Genomic DNA, 12,421 nt, shown 5'->3' with positions numbered 1-12,421 from the left:
AATAACGATGAGATGTCATCTCACACCAGCAAAAATAGCAAAGTGCCAGAGGGCAGTAAACAAGAAAAGCTGGCGAGTTTATGGAAAGATTGGAACCATGATTCACTGCTAGTAGGAATGTAAAATGATGCAACCATTATGAAAGGTGGAATGACACCTTCTAAAAAAGTTGGAAACAGAAATGCCATTTGACCCAGCAATTTCTCTGCTAGGAATATACCCTCAAGAAATCAGAGCTGCCACCCAAACAGATATATGCACACCCGTGTTTACGGCTGTGTTATTCAAAATACTAAAGAGATGGAAGCAATCTAAATGCCTGTCGATAAATGAATGGATAGAAACATTATGGTATGTTCACACAATGAAACACTGTGCAGCGCTAAAAAACAAGAAACTAGTAAAACATTACCCAACATGGGTGACCCTGAAGGACATTATGCTGTGTGAAATAACTCAGTCTCGATAGGACTGCATAACACCACTTTTATAAAACAGAACTGACATGGAGGTTGGAAGGAAACGAAGAAAAGAGGGGAAGAATAATTAACACTGCATTGGAACAGATGAAGAAAAGAATTGTTTAAAAGGAATATATTATTAGGCATTATTTGTATGACAACAGTCCATGGGGGGGGGCACAAAAAAACCCTTCACCAAAAATCAACCACAAATGGCTATTTCACACATGGACCTCTCTTGATGGACTGCATAAATCAGATTGACTACATCTGTGGAAGGAATTGTTGGAGAAGCTCAATATCATCAGTCAAAACTAGGGCAGGAGTAGACTGCAGGTCAGACCACCAATTACTTATGTGCAAGTTCAAATTGAGTCCAAAGAAAATGAGAACAAGTCCACAAGAATCAAAATATGATCTTGAATCTATTCCACTTAGATTTTAAAATTATCTTAAGAATAGATTTTAAAATTATCTTAAGAATTATCTTAAAAATATCTTAAGAATAAGCACGGAACACCAATGATTGAAGACCACCTGAGTTGTGGGATGACATCAAGGATATCATCCATGAAGAAAGCAAAAGGTAATTAATTACAAAGTTGTTGTTGTTGTTGTTGTTATGTGCCGTCGAGTCGTTTGCGACTCATAGCGACCCTAGGTACAACAGTCCTAAACCGTGCTCTATCCCATGCCAATCTCATTGCCCCTGACACACCCATTCCGATTACCCCAGTCACTGAATCAATCCACTTCATAGAGGGTCTTCCCCTCCTGCACTGTCCCTCTACTCTACCCAGCATGATGTCCCTCTTGAAAGACCTGTCTCTCATTACGATTTGTCCAAAGCATGTCAGGCGAAGCCCCAGAATCCTTGCCTCCAAGGAGCAGCCTGGTTTAACCCTCTCTACGATGAATCTGTTTCTTTTCTTGGTAGCCCATGGTACATTCAGTACTCTTCTCCAGCACCACAGCTCAAAGGCGTCAATTCTCCTTCTATCCTCCCTAGTCATTGTCCAACTCTCTGATGCATAACAAGTGATTGCAAAAACCATGGCCTGCATCAGGTGCACCTTAGTCTCCAGAGAGACACTGTTGCTCTTGAGTACTTTAGAGAGGTCCCTAACTGCAGACTTTCCCATCGCAATACGTTTTTTTATTTCCTGGCTACTGGTGCCAAGAGTGTTGACCTGGAACCGAGCAAACTGAAGCTGTGAATGAACACTCTCAATCTCTTCGCCATCCATCCTGATGCTACCGATTGGTCCGGTGGTGAGAATTTTTGTCTTCTTGACATTGAGCCTCAGTCCATACTGAAAGCTGCAGTCCTTGACCCTCTGCAGTAAGTGCATGAGGTCCTCCTCAGTTTCAGCAAGCAGGGTTGTGTCATCTGCATAACGCACGCTTCTCCTCATAGAGCCCAGCCTCTCGGATAATCTGCTCTGCATACATGTTGAAAAGGTATGGAGACAGGATGCATCCCTGGCGTACACCCTTCCCAATTATGAACCATGCAGTGTTGCCCTGCTCTGTTCTGATGACTGCCTCTTGGTCCAAGTATAGGTTTCACATTAGCACGATTAAATGTTCTGGGATTCCCATTCTTCTCAGAGTCAGCCACAGTTTGTTATGATCCACGCAGTCAAATGCCTTTGCATAATCAATGAAACACAGATAGACATTCTTCTGGTATTCTCTGCTTTCAGCTTAGATCCATATAACATCAGCTACAATATCCCTAGTACCATGACCCCTTCTAAACCCAGCCTGGACTTCTGGCATCTTCAGTAGAAAAACCCACACATAAACGGATGTTAGAAGAGACTGAGAATTTCACTACAGCATTGAGAAATCAAAACAAAGGGAAAACATGCCAAAGCAAAGGAGCTAAACAGAAGATTTCAAAGGGAAGCTCAAAAATCCAAAGCAATGTATTAAAGTGGAATGTGCAGAGAGCTGGAATCAGAGAATAAAAAAGGAAGAACTCACTCTGCATTTTCAAGCTAAGATAACTGAAAAACAAATTTAAGCCTTGAGTTACAATATTGAAAGATGTTTTGGGCAACATGTTGAATACCCAGGAAGCATCAAAAGAAGATGGAGGGACTACATAGAATCACTATATCCAAAAGAACTGACTGACACTGAAAAATTTCAGGAAGTACCATTTGAGCAGGAGCCAATGTTAATGAAGGAGGAATTGAAGCTTCCCTGAAAGCACTGACAAAAGAGTAAAGCCCCAGGAATCTTTGGCATCACCACTCTTTTTCTCTGAGGTAAAATAAGTAAATTAAGTAAAATAAGAGTGATTGAAACACAAGCACTGCAATGCTGTGAGAGCAAGCCTGGGGGCTGAGATGGCTGAGTGACTAATGAGTGAGTCCATATCCAGCTAGATTCAAAGCGGTGAGTCATGTCCTGGGTGGAACACCGTAGGATGGCATGAGATTTGATCACACTTCAAAACCATGAGCAATTAAAAACTTACAAATTGTTTCTAGGAATTTTTCTTTTCAGTTTCCATTCTCAGAAATTGTGCAAGTAAAATCATAGATAAGAAGAAACTACCTTGACTTTTTTTAAAAAAAAGTAAAATGTTTATTATATGCTGGTTTACTTACAAAGTGTATATACATTGTTTTTCACACCAGATCTTTTCCATTTCCTTTACCCACCTCTCCTTCCGCCCACCAAATTGTGTGATCCTGTGATTTACTGCCACTCCTCCCCCCTTAACCTTCCTCCCTTAGATCCTCATACACGTTCTACAATAATGGTCTTATACAGTATTTGTCCTTATGGGACTGAGTTAGTTCACGTAGCATAATGCTCTCCAGTCCCTCCCAAGTTAGGTAATGATTTATGAAATAATTGCTTGCGCATGCTGCGTAGTATTCCATTGTGTAAATATACCATCGTTCCTCAATCCATTAGATTATGGTTGGACAATAGGGCTGTTTCCACTGTTCTTGCGATGGTGACTAATGCTGCTGTGAATATTGGTGTACAAATCTCTGTGCCTCAGGTCTCATTTTCCCAGGGTATATTCCAAGCAGTGGAATAGCTGCATCATATGGAATTTCTATCTTCAGGTTTTTGAGGAAGTGCCAAACTGCCTTCCAGAGTGATTGTACCATTTTACAATCCCATCAACAGTGTAGAAGAGTTCCTATCTCACCACATCCTCTCTAACATTTCTTAATTGCTGTTCTGTACCTTGACTTTTTAATATAATAGGCTTGACTGTGATTGAATATAAGGCAAGGCATATGTTCATAACCCAAAGGATGCTTGTACTTAAATAGCAGTGAAAAACCATATTCTAGCCACCTGGAGAAAAGTACTGGTGTTTGTGCTGTTTTTATGGCCCACTCAAGTCAACTCCCATTTTTTCAGTGTCAATCCATCTAACTGAGGGTCTTCCTCTCTTTCTCTGACCTTTCCTGGCATCATGTCTTTTTCCAAGAACTGACACCTCCTGACAACACATCCAAAGTATGTGAGATTGAGTTTCACCATCTTTAGTTTTGAGAAGCAATCTCAGAGGCAAGTATGAAGGTAGGCAGGATAGGCTTTCTTTCTTTTACCGAGGAAAGAGTTCCCTTTGGTTTTGTGCCCTTGGTGACCTACCCTAGAAAAATCCCGTGAGGCCATCTCCTCAGAAACCTTAAGCTATGCTAGCCACAACCTCAACCAGGATCCAGGATATTATGGCCACTTGAGCACTCATGCCCAAATGGAGACAAATAGAGGAAGGTAAGTGACATTGAACATTGATGCAAGAGAGAACATTGGTGCATGTGAATCAGTTTACCAGTTACTGCCAAGGTGATGCTGAATCGTGGAGATCCCATGTGTGTCAGAGTAGCATTGTGCTCGGTAGAGTTTTCAGTGACTTATTTTCCAGAATTAAAAACTTCATCTTTCTTCCAGGTGCTTCTGGATGCATTTGAACCAACAAACTTTAGGTTAGCAGCCAAATACATTAATTGTTTGTGCCACCTGGAGAATACATTGCATGAGGGGGAAAAAACAAACAAGAAAAAAACTCATTGTCTTTGAGTCAGAACCAATTCATTGGTGACCTTCAAGTACATTTTCAGAAGCTCTGAAATATATGATAGGATCTTTATTCCAAGAAGTGGCTTTTGGATTTGAACAGCCCATCTTAAGTTGAGCTCAGCTTTTTATCCACTAGGCTACCAGAGAATGAGATATAATTTACAAATAAAGCACCTTATCTTCCACAGATTCAGCCTGCACACTGTATGGTAGTTCTTTACTTAATGGAGATGAGTCAGAGTCCAGAGCCAAGAAAAGAGAAAGCAAGCAAGCTTGGAAGCCAGATGCCTTTTCTTTTGACGTCTGCTACATCTATTAGATATTGGGACACAGACTCTAAATTGTGTTCCATTCTCCCAATAACTTCCAGATACATCCTTGCCCAGTCCGTGACTGGAGGCTTCTCTAATTTTACATTAATTTTGGGAAGTAAAGTCCAGATTTTTTTCTAATTCTTCCTGTAAGAGGAATCATCAATTTTCAGTTATTTCAAGTCACCTATTTTCTATATTTATTTGCATTCCGTTTACATAAATTAGCATGCTACCAAGTCTTTTCTTGAGTCAAAGCCACTGCTCAGAGAATAAATGCAAATAGGTTCGTGCTTTTGTCTCCTAAGAAATGGGGAAAGGAAAAATGGCAACTCTGACTCTTGGCAAGAAAGCCCGCAGATCCCCACCCTGCAGCAACGGAGACATCTGTTGAGGATCCTGTGTTTCCTGGATACTGAAGTCTCATCTTCAATGTGTGCTGGGCCCTGGAGGAGAGGACAAGAGTCATACGGTGGGAGGGGGTTTGTGTTTGGTGGAGCAGGAGCTGGGGCAAAGAAGAGATCCTTAGAACTGAGATTCAGAAGAAATCAAGGACAGGGAGGGTACTGGAGTCAAGATAGGGTGGGGTCAAGGCAATGAAACTGGAGACACTGACAGAAGCAGATGTGAAAGGAGGAAAGACAGAGCTAGCATGTGTGAGTGAAGACTGACATAGCCCTGGAGAGGGGGAGCCCTGTGGCTGGAAAAAGAGAGAGAGAGAGGAATGGTGTGAAGGAACACCATTGGTAGGCACAAAGAGGCAAGTTAGTGGGCAAGCAACTGAGAATGGGAGTGGACACGGCTACCTAGGGAAGTAATGGTCAAAGTTATCAGAAAGGATATGACCAGGAGGTCCTCTCAGGGCCATACTTCTCTTCTACATGTTAGGTCATAGCCTGAAGTTCTTAGTGGGGCCTCATTCTTCAGGCCTGTATTCCCTGAGTGTCACAAAGAACCTCCCAGTGAAGCTCAAACATTTTAACACGTCTATGGTGAGACTGAAACTGAGGAGGACCTCATGCACTTGCTGCGAAGGGTCAGGGACTGCAGCCTTCAGTATGGACTGAGGCTCAATGTCAAGAAGACAAAGATTCTCACTACTGGACCAATTGGCAGCTTCAGGATGGATGGCGAAGAGATTGAGATTGTTCACAGCTTCAGTTTGCTCGGCTCCACAGTCAACACTCTTGGCACCAGCAGTCAGGAAATCAAAAAGCGTATCGTGATGGGAAAGTCTGCTCTTAGGGACCTCTCTAAAGTACTCAGGAACAATGGTGTCTCTCTGGAGACTAAGGTGCGCCTGATACAGGCCATGGTATTTGCAATCACTTGTTATGCATCAGAGAGTTGGACAATGACTAGGGAAGACAGAAGGAGAGTGGATGCTTTTGAGCTGTGGTGCTGGAGAAGAGTACTGAATGTACCATGGACTGCCAGGAAAACAAACAGATTCATCTTGGAGAGGATTAAACCAGGTTGCTCCTTCAAGGCAAGGATTCTGGGGCTTCATCTGACATACTTTGGACATGTTGCCAGGAGGGACGGGTCCTTGGAGAGGGACATAATGCTTGGGAGGGTGGAGGGACAGCGCAGGAGGGGAAGACCCTCTATGAGATGGATTGATTCGGTAACTGGGGTAATCGGGATGGGTGTGTTGGAGGCAGTGCAGTTGGCGCAGGATAGAGCAGGGTTTAGGGCTGTTGTGCATAGGGTCGCTATGAGTCGAAAACGACTTGACGGCACATAACAACAGCAGTGGTGAGACAGGTGACAGCAGGTTGGAACTCTGGGTTAAACTTCCAGAGCAAGGAACAAGCCGTATTCCCACTCAGATAGCTCATTCCTCCCTATAGATGTAGCTAAGACACATCTGAGTTTGAATGAAGAATACAACCAGTGGCCCAAGTACAGGGAGGAAATAGGGACATCCCCAGTGCTTGGGGAGAGAAGCTCTGATGCAGAATCCCAGTGCTGAGTCATAGAATATATTGACTCATGATTGGAGACTGGCCAAGTAGAGTCAGATACCTTCTAAGACCGTGAAGTCCATGCAGTGAACCCCACAGTGGGGCCAGGTGTGTGAACTCAGCTTTCAGAAACCCCCACTAGAGATATTCTAACTCCTCTGTGCTTTGGTTTTCTCATCTGTAAAATGGGATTAATAATTCCTCCTTTGTAAAGTTTCTTTGAGATAGAACTAAACATGTTAATCTCTACAGTAATCATAGAACAGCTGGGAGACAGGACACACTTAATGGATCTTACTATTCCTACAAGACATTGTTGATAGGTGCTGATGAATTGAGGACAACTCATAGCGACCCTGTGAACTGTGTCAATTTTATCTCATTGAGGGTCTTCCTCTCCTTTATTGACCATCTACCTTTCCAAGAAATGGCCCTTTTTAAGAACATGCCTAATGCAATGTGACATGCTTTTTGTTTTTGTGTTTGTTGGGTTTTTTTTTATGTGACATTTTACCATTCTTGCCTCCAAGGAGCACTTTAGCTATACTTTCTCCAAGACGTATCTGGTTTTGTTTTTGTTTTTATTTTTTTAGCAGATCATGGAATAGTCAGTACTCTTCTCCAACAGGACAATGCCAATGCATCAATTTTTTCCTTATCCTTATTCATTGCCCAGATCTTAGGTTCATAGCAAGTGATTGAAAAGACCATGGTCTGAATCAGATGCACCATAGTCTTTAAACTAATATCTCACCTGAGTAATTTGGAGAAGTCTTTGACGGCCGACTTTCCCATTGTAATAAATCTTTTGATTTCTTGACTGCTGATACTGAGCATGGTGATTGTGATTCAAGTAAGATGAAATAATTGACAACTTCAATCTTTTCTCTATCATTATGTTCATATTGGCCTAGTGGTGAGATTTTTGTCTTCTTGATGTTGAGATGTAAACTATATTGAATGTTGTCATCTTTGATGTTCAGTAACAAGCGCTTCAAGTCCTCCTCACTTTCAGTAGGCAAGGTTATGCCATCTGCTTAATGCAGGTTGTTCATGAGTATTCCTCTGATCCTAATACTACTTTCTTCTTCAGAAAGTCCAGCTTCTCAAATTATTTGCTTAGAATACAGGCTGAATAGATATAAAGAAAGGATGCAGCCCTGATGCACACCTTTCTGGATTTTAAATCACAGTGTTCCTTTGCTCTGTTCAGACAACAGACTCTTCATCTAGGTATAGGTCTCACATGAGCACATTAAGTGTTCTGGGATTGTCATTCTTCTCAATGTTTGCCATCATTTGTTATGATCCATACAGTCAAATGCCTTTGCATAGTTAATAAAACACAGATATCCTTCTGCTGAGGTTCGTGTGTTATCAGCAATGATGTTCCTGGTGCTATGGCCTCTTCCAAACTCAGTTTGAACTTCTGGAAGTTAACTGTCAATGTACTCTTCTAGATGTTTTTTCATAATCTCCAGCAAAATTTTGCATGCTTATGATATAATTATATTCTTAGATAAGTTCCACATTCTGTTGGATCACTTTTCTTAAGAATAGGAACAAACATAGATCTCTACCAGTAAATTGACTAGAGAGCTGTCTTCCAAATGTGCCAGGAGGCAGAGACAGGTGTGCTTGTCCAGGGCTGCATCTGTTAGCTGAGACATGGCAATTGATTCAAGTTGCATTGAAGGTACAGGCAAAAATAAGGTCCGGGGTGCGGGACAAGGGGTGGAATTAGGTCCCAGGAATTGATGTGATACCAATTAACATTTTCAGAAGTAGACAGTCAGGTCTTCAAGGAACCCTAGGTAAATTAGCAGCTGATTGATCCTGTTAATCATTTACACTAGCCAGGGTTTAGCAAGGAGGTTTCAGGCCTTGCCAATCAACAATTATAATAATAATTTATTATTTTCATATTGATAGTCTTCCATAATACTGCTTCTCCACTGCCAACCTGATACAGATAGCCTTGGGGGACTCTCATCGTGTTCACAAAGTGACTTTCCCCATATCATATTCCAATTTAGCACTGACTTGCAGAGCTTCACCCCTGGTGCTCAAAACACTGAACTGGTAGATTAAAAAAAACCAGACTTATTAGAAGGTTGTTGTCTGCATATTCATGGATTCAAGTCACAGAACAATGTACCAATACCCTGCATTTTCTTCAGCCTTTGCTCTTCCTCTTGAGATCTAGCTCCTAACTATATGAGATATTTGGTAGCCTAGCCTAGGGTTCTCCCTCTGGAGTCTAACTTTTCCTGTCTAGGATTTGTTTTCAGAGGAAACAAAATGACATGATAGCATTGCTTTCCCTTGGGTCTGATCATAGACATCTCCATGACCTGTGTCATCTTAGATTTAACCTCAGCTCTATTTCATTGACCACGACCTTGAGTTATATTAACCATTCTTAAATGCCTAGGAATTTTGAAAACTGGTAGTAGACTGTTAGTTGAAATTAGAATTCAGACAGTCCTAGGCTTCAGAACTAGGATGAACTTTGTGGTTGAAGGAGGCTGTTTGCGATGATCATGATCCTGATTTTCAGTATCAACATGCTTCTCCAAGCCCACCTCAGTCTATATCTGAAGGCTGAGGTCAGGAACAGGGTCTTGGATGGGAACATCTAGGTGCAGAAGTTGGCTGTCATTGGTTTCACTCTTTGAACAAGTAGGCTCAAGGGAAATTGTAATGATGAGGCAATGGATGTGAAACAGAAACATCTGGTATCAGTTCCAAGCAATCAAAATTGGAAAGCAAGTTGTTTACACACTTGGAGACTCCACTGGAGGTTATGTTTCATGCTGTAATAACCAGAACTCTGCTACTTATTTGTGGTATAAGACCTTGGGAAAGTCCCTTCTCCTCTCTGGGCCCCAACTTCCTCATGTGAAATGCATCTGAAATTAACCCAGAGCATTCCAGGCCTGATATTCAAGGTTCAAAGAATTTGAAGGTATGTGAGGAGAAAGGGACAATGTAATGCCCAATGTGATCCTTTGAAAGTAAAAGTGGAGGAAATAAAGGGGTGTGTGAAAATAAAATGAATAAGAGAGGCAACAAGAAGGAAAATATAGTAGACCTGTGCTGGTCACTATGATTACCCCTGTGCTCTTCACACACATCTGGCCATGTTTCCTTCCTTAGGCATGGAATAAGGAGAGGAGTGTGTGACAAACTGTGTTTTCCAGAAAGACCATATTAGTTTCCTAGTGCTGCCTCAACAAAATACCATAAAGTGGGGAGATTTAATCCAGAAACCTTTTGAGGCTAAGAATTAGAGATCAGAGTGTTGGCTGATATGTTCATTGCTACAGTCACTGTGTCAATTCATTGGAGATTTTCTTTCTTTCTGTGACCCTTCACCTTTCCCAACATTATATCTTTTTTCCAAGAACTTGCCTCTCCTGACATTATGGCCAAAGTATTTGTTGTTTTTGTTGTTGTTATGTGCCATCAAGTTGTTTGCGACTCATAGCGACCCTATGTACAAGAGCTCTAAATGCTGTTCTATCCTGTGCCAACCTAGCCATCTCAAACACACTCATTCCCACCACTCCAGTCACAGAATCGATCCATCTCATCGAAGGTCTTCTTCTCCTTCGTCTCCCCTCCACTCTGCCAAACATGATGTCCCTCTCCAAGGACCAGTCCCTCCTTGCAGCATGCCCAAAATATGTCCGATGCAGCTTCAGAAACCTTGACTTCAAGGAGTATATGAAACCAAATTTCACCTTCCTCCATTTCCTTGCCTCTAAGAATACTTTGATTGTTCTTCCTCCAAGAAAGGTTTTTTAGCAATTCATGGGATATACAGTATTCTTCCTCACCACCACATTTCAAAGGCATTGACTCTTCATCGGTCATCCTTATTCCATTTCCAACTTAGAGATGTATTAGAAACAATTGAAAAGACCACAGCTTGAATCAGCCACACCTTGGTTGTTAGACTGAAAATCTTACACGTTAGCACTTAGGAAAGATCATTGAAAGTAGATTTTCGCAATTCAACACATCTTTTGATTTCTTAACTGCTGTTACCATGGGTATTGATTGTAGATCCAAGTAAATGAAATTGTTGACAACTTCAACCTTTACTCCATCTATCATAATACTGCCTCTTGGACAAGTGATAAAGATTTTTGTTTTCTTAATGTTGAGATATGATCTCTATTGAAGGTTATAGTCTTTTATCAGTGTTTCAAGTCTTCAGTTTCTACAAACAAGGTTGTTTCATCTATATAACACAGATTTATCATGAGTCTTCCTCCAGTCTAAACAGAACAAAGGAACACCACATGGTTTAAAATTGGGAAAGATGTGAATCAAGGTTGTATCTTTTCTCTAAACCTATTAATCTGTATGCTGAGCAAATAATTCAAGATGCTAGACTATACAAAAGAGAGCACTGGTGGCCTAGAAGTGAGAAGCTGTGCTGCAACCCCAAAGGCACATGGTTTGAATCCAGCTACTCCATGGGAGAAAGATGGGCAATCTCCTCCTGTTTCAATTCTATGGTACACAACAACAACAACAAGACTATGCTGCTGGAGTGGCATTGTCATGGAGCAATCAGACAAAGCCGTGCTGAGCTGTATGCTGTGCAGCCGCCTGAATTCAGGAACGAAAGTACATTAGCACCCGCCTTGAAGACGCTCCTGTTCTTACGGCCTTGATGATCATGGTTCATTGGGTTGTATTTCTCAACCAAGTCCTATGTGTTTGAAGGTGCCTTGGGCATGTCCAATCAGGACAGCTACTTTTATGCTGCCATTGTGGCTGTGGTGGCTATCCAAGGGTCTCTTCCTCTATGTGGCGTGGAATGAAGGCTCACAGCAGTGGCGTGAAGGCAAATAGGATTAAAGGGAGCACCACCTTTGGTGACACTCAGTTTTTAAAAAATGCATGTTTTCTGGGAACAGTGATGATGATAATAAAATTGAAAGAATATGTGGATTTTTTTTTAAATGACTATACAAAGAACATAGTGTCAGGATTGGAGGAAAATTCCTCAGCATCTAGTAGGTCCAGGCATTCCTTGTCCCATAGCTACAAGTGCCACGTGGAATTTTCCCTCTGTCTCCCTGTCTCTGTGTATCGTCTCCTTTCATAGAAGGGCTACATCTCACGGGCTTTGTGCATATTGTCAAGAGGTGCCGGTCCTTGGAGAGAGACACTGTGCTTGAACAGTAGAAAATAAAGAGAGGAAGATTCTCAACAGAAATGAATTGACAATGTATATGAATAATTATATGAATGTATATGAGTAGTTCTTGTGCTTGCAACAAATGGGCTTTAGTAGGGTGGAGATTGCGAGGATGGTGTGGGATAGGGCAGGGTTTCCATCTGTTGTTTCTAAGGTTGCTATGAGTCATAGTTGACTTGACAGCACCTAACAATAACACATTACACAGTTGCCTTACAAGCTGTCTCCAGATCCCAAGTACACAACAGAGTGCTGGGATTCGAATTACACTCAGTGCTACCTACCACTTGATAGGTACTTGGAACATTTATCCTGATCAAGTCATCTACATTAGACACATAGAATTAGCAGTAGTAAAAGCCTTTTTAATTATTCAGAAGCAGACAGCATACAACAGGAAAA

At 41.6% G+C, this 12,421-nt stretch overlaps 1 pseudogene; it reads left to right on the top strand.

The window, feature by feature from the left end:
- The first annotated feature begins 11,354 nt into the window (after positions 1–11,354).
- On the top strand, positions 11,355–11,670 carry LOC102860373 (annotated as a pseudogene).
- Positions 11,671–12,421: the final 751 nt, after the last annotated feature.

Source organism: Elephantulus edwardii, unplaced genomic scaffold, assembly GCF_000299155.1.
Source record: "Elephantulus edwardii isolate Elephantulus edwardi_28Jun2011 unplaced genomic scaffold, EleEdw1.0 scaffold00063, whole genome shotgun sequence".
Classification (NCBI taxonomy): domain Eukaryota; kingdom Metazoa; phylum Chordata; class Mammalia; order Macroscelidea; family Macroscelididae; genus Elephantulus; species Elephantulus edwardii.
This window is presented reverse-complemented; position numbering and strand designations above follow the sequence as displayed.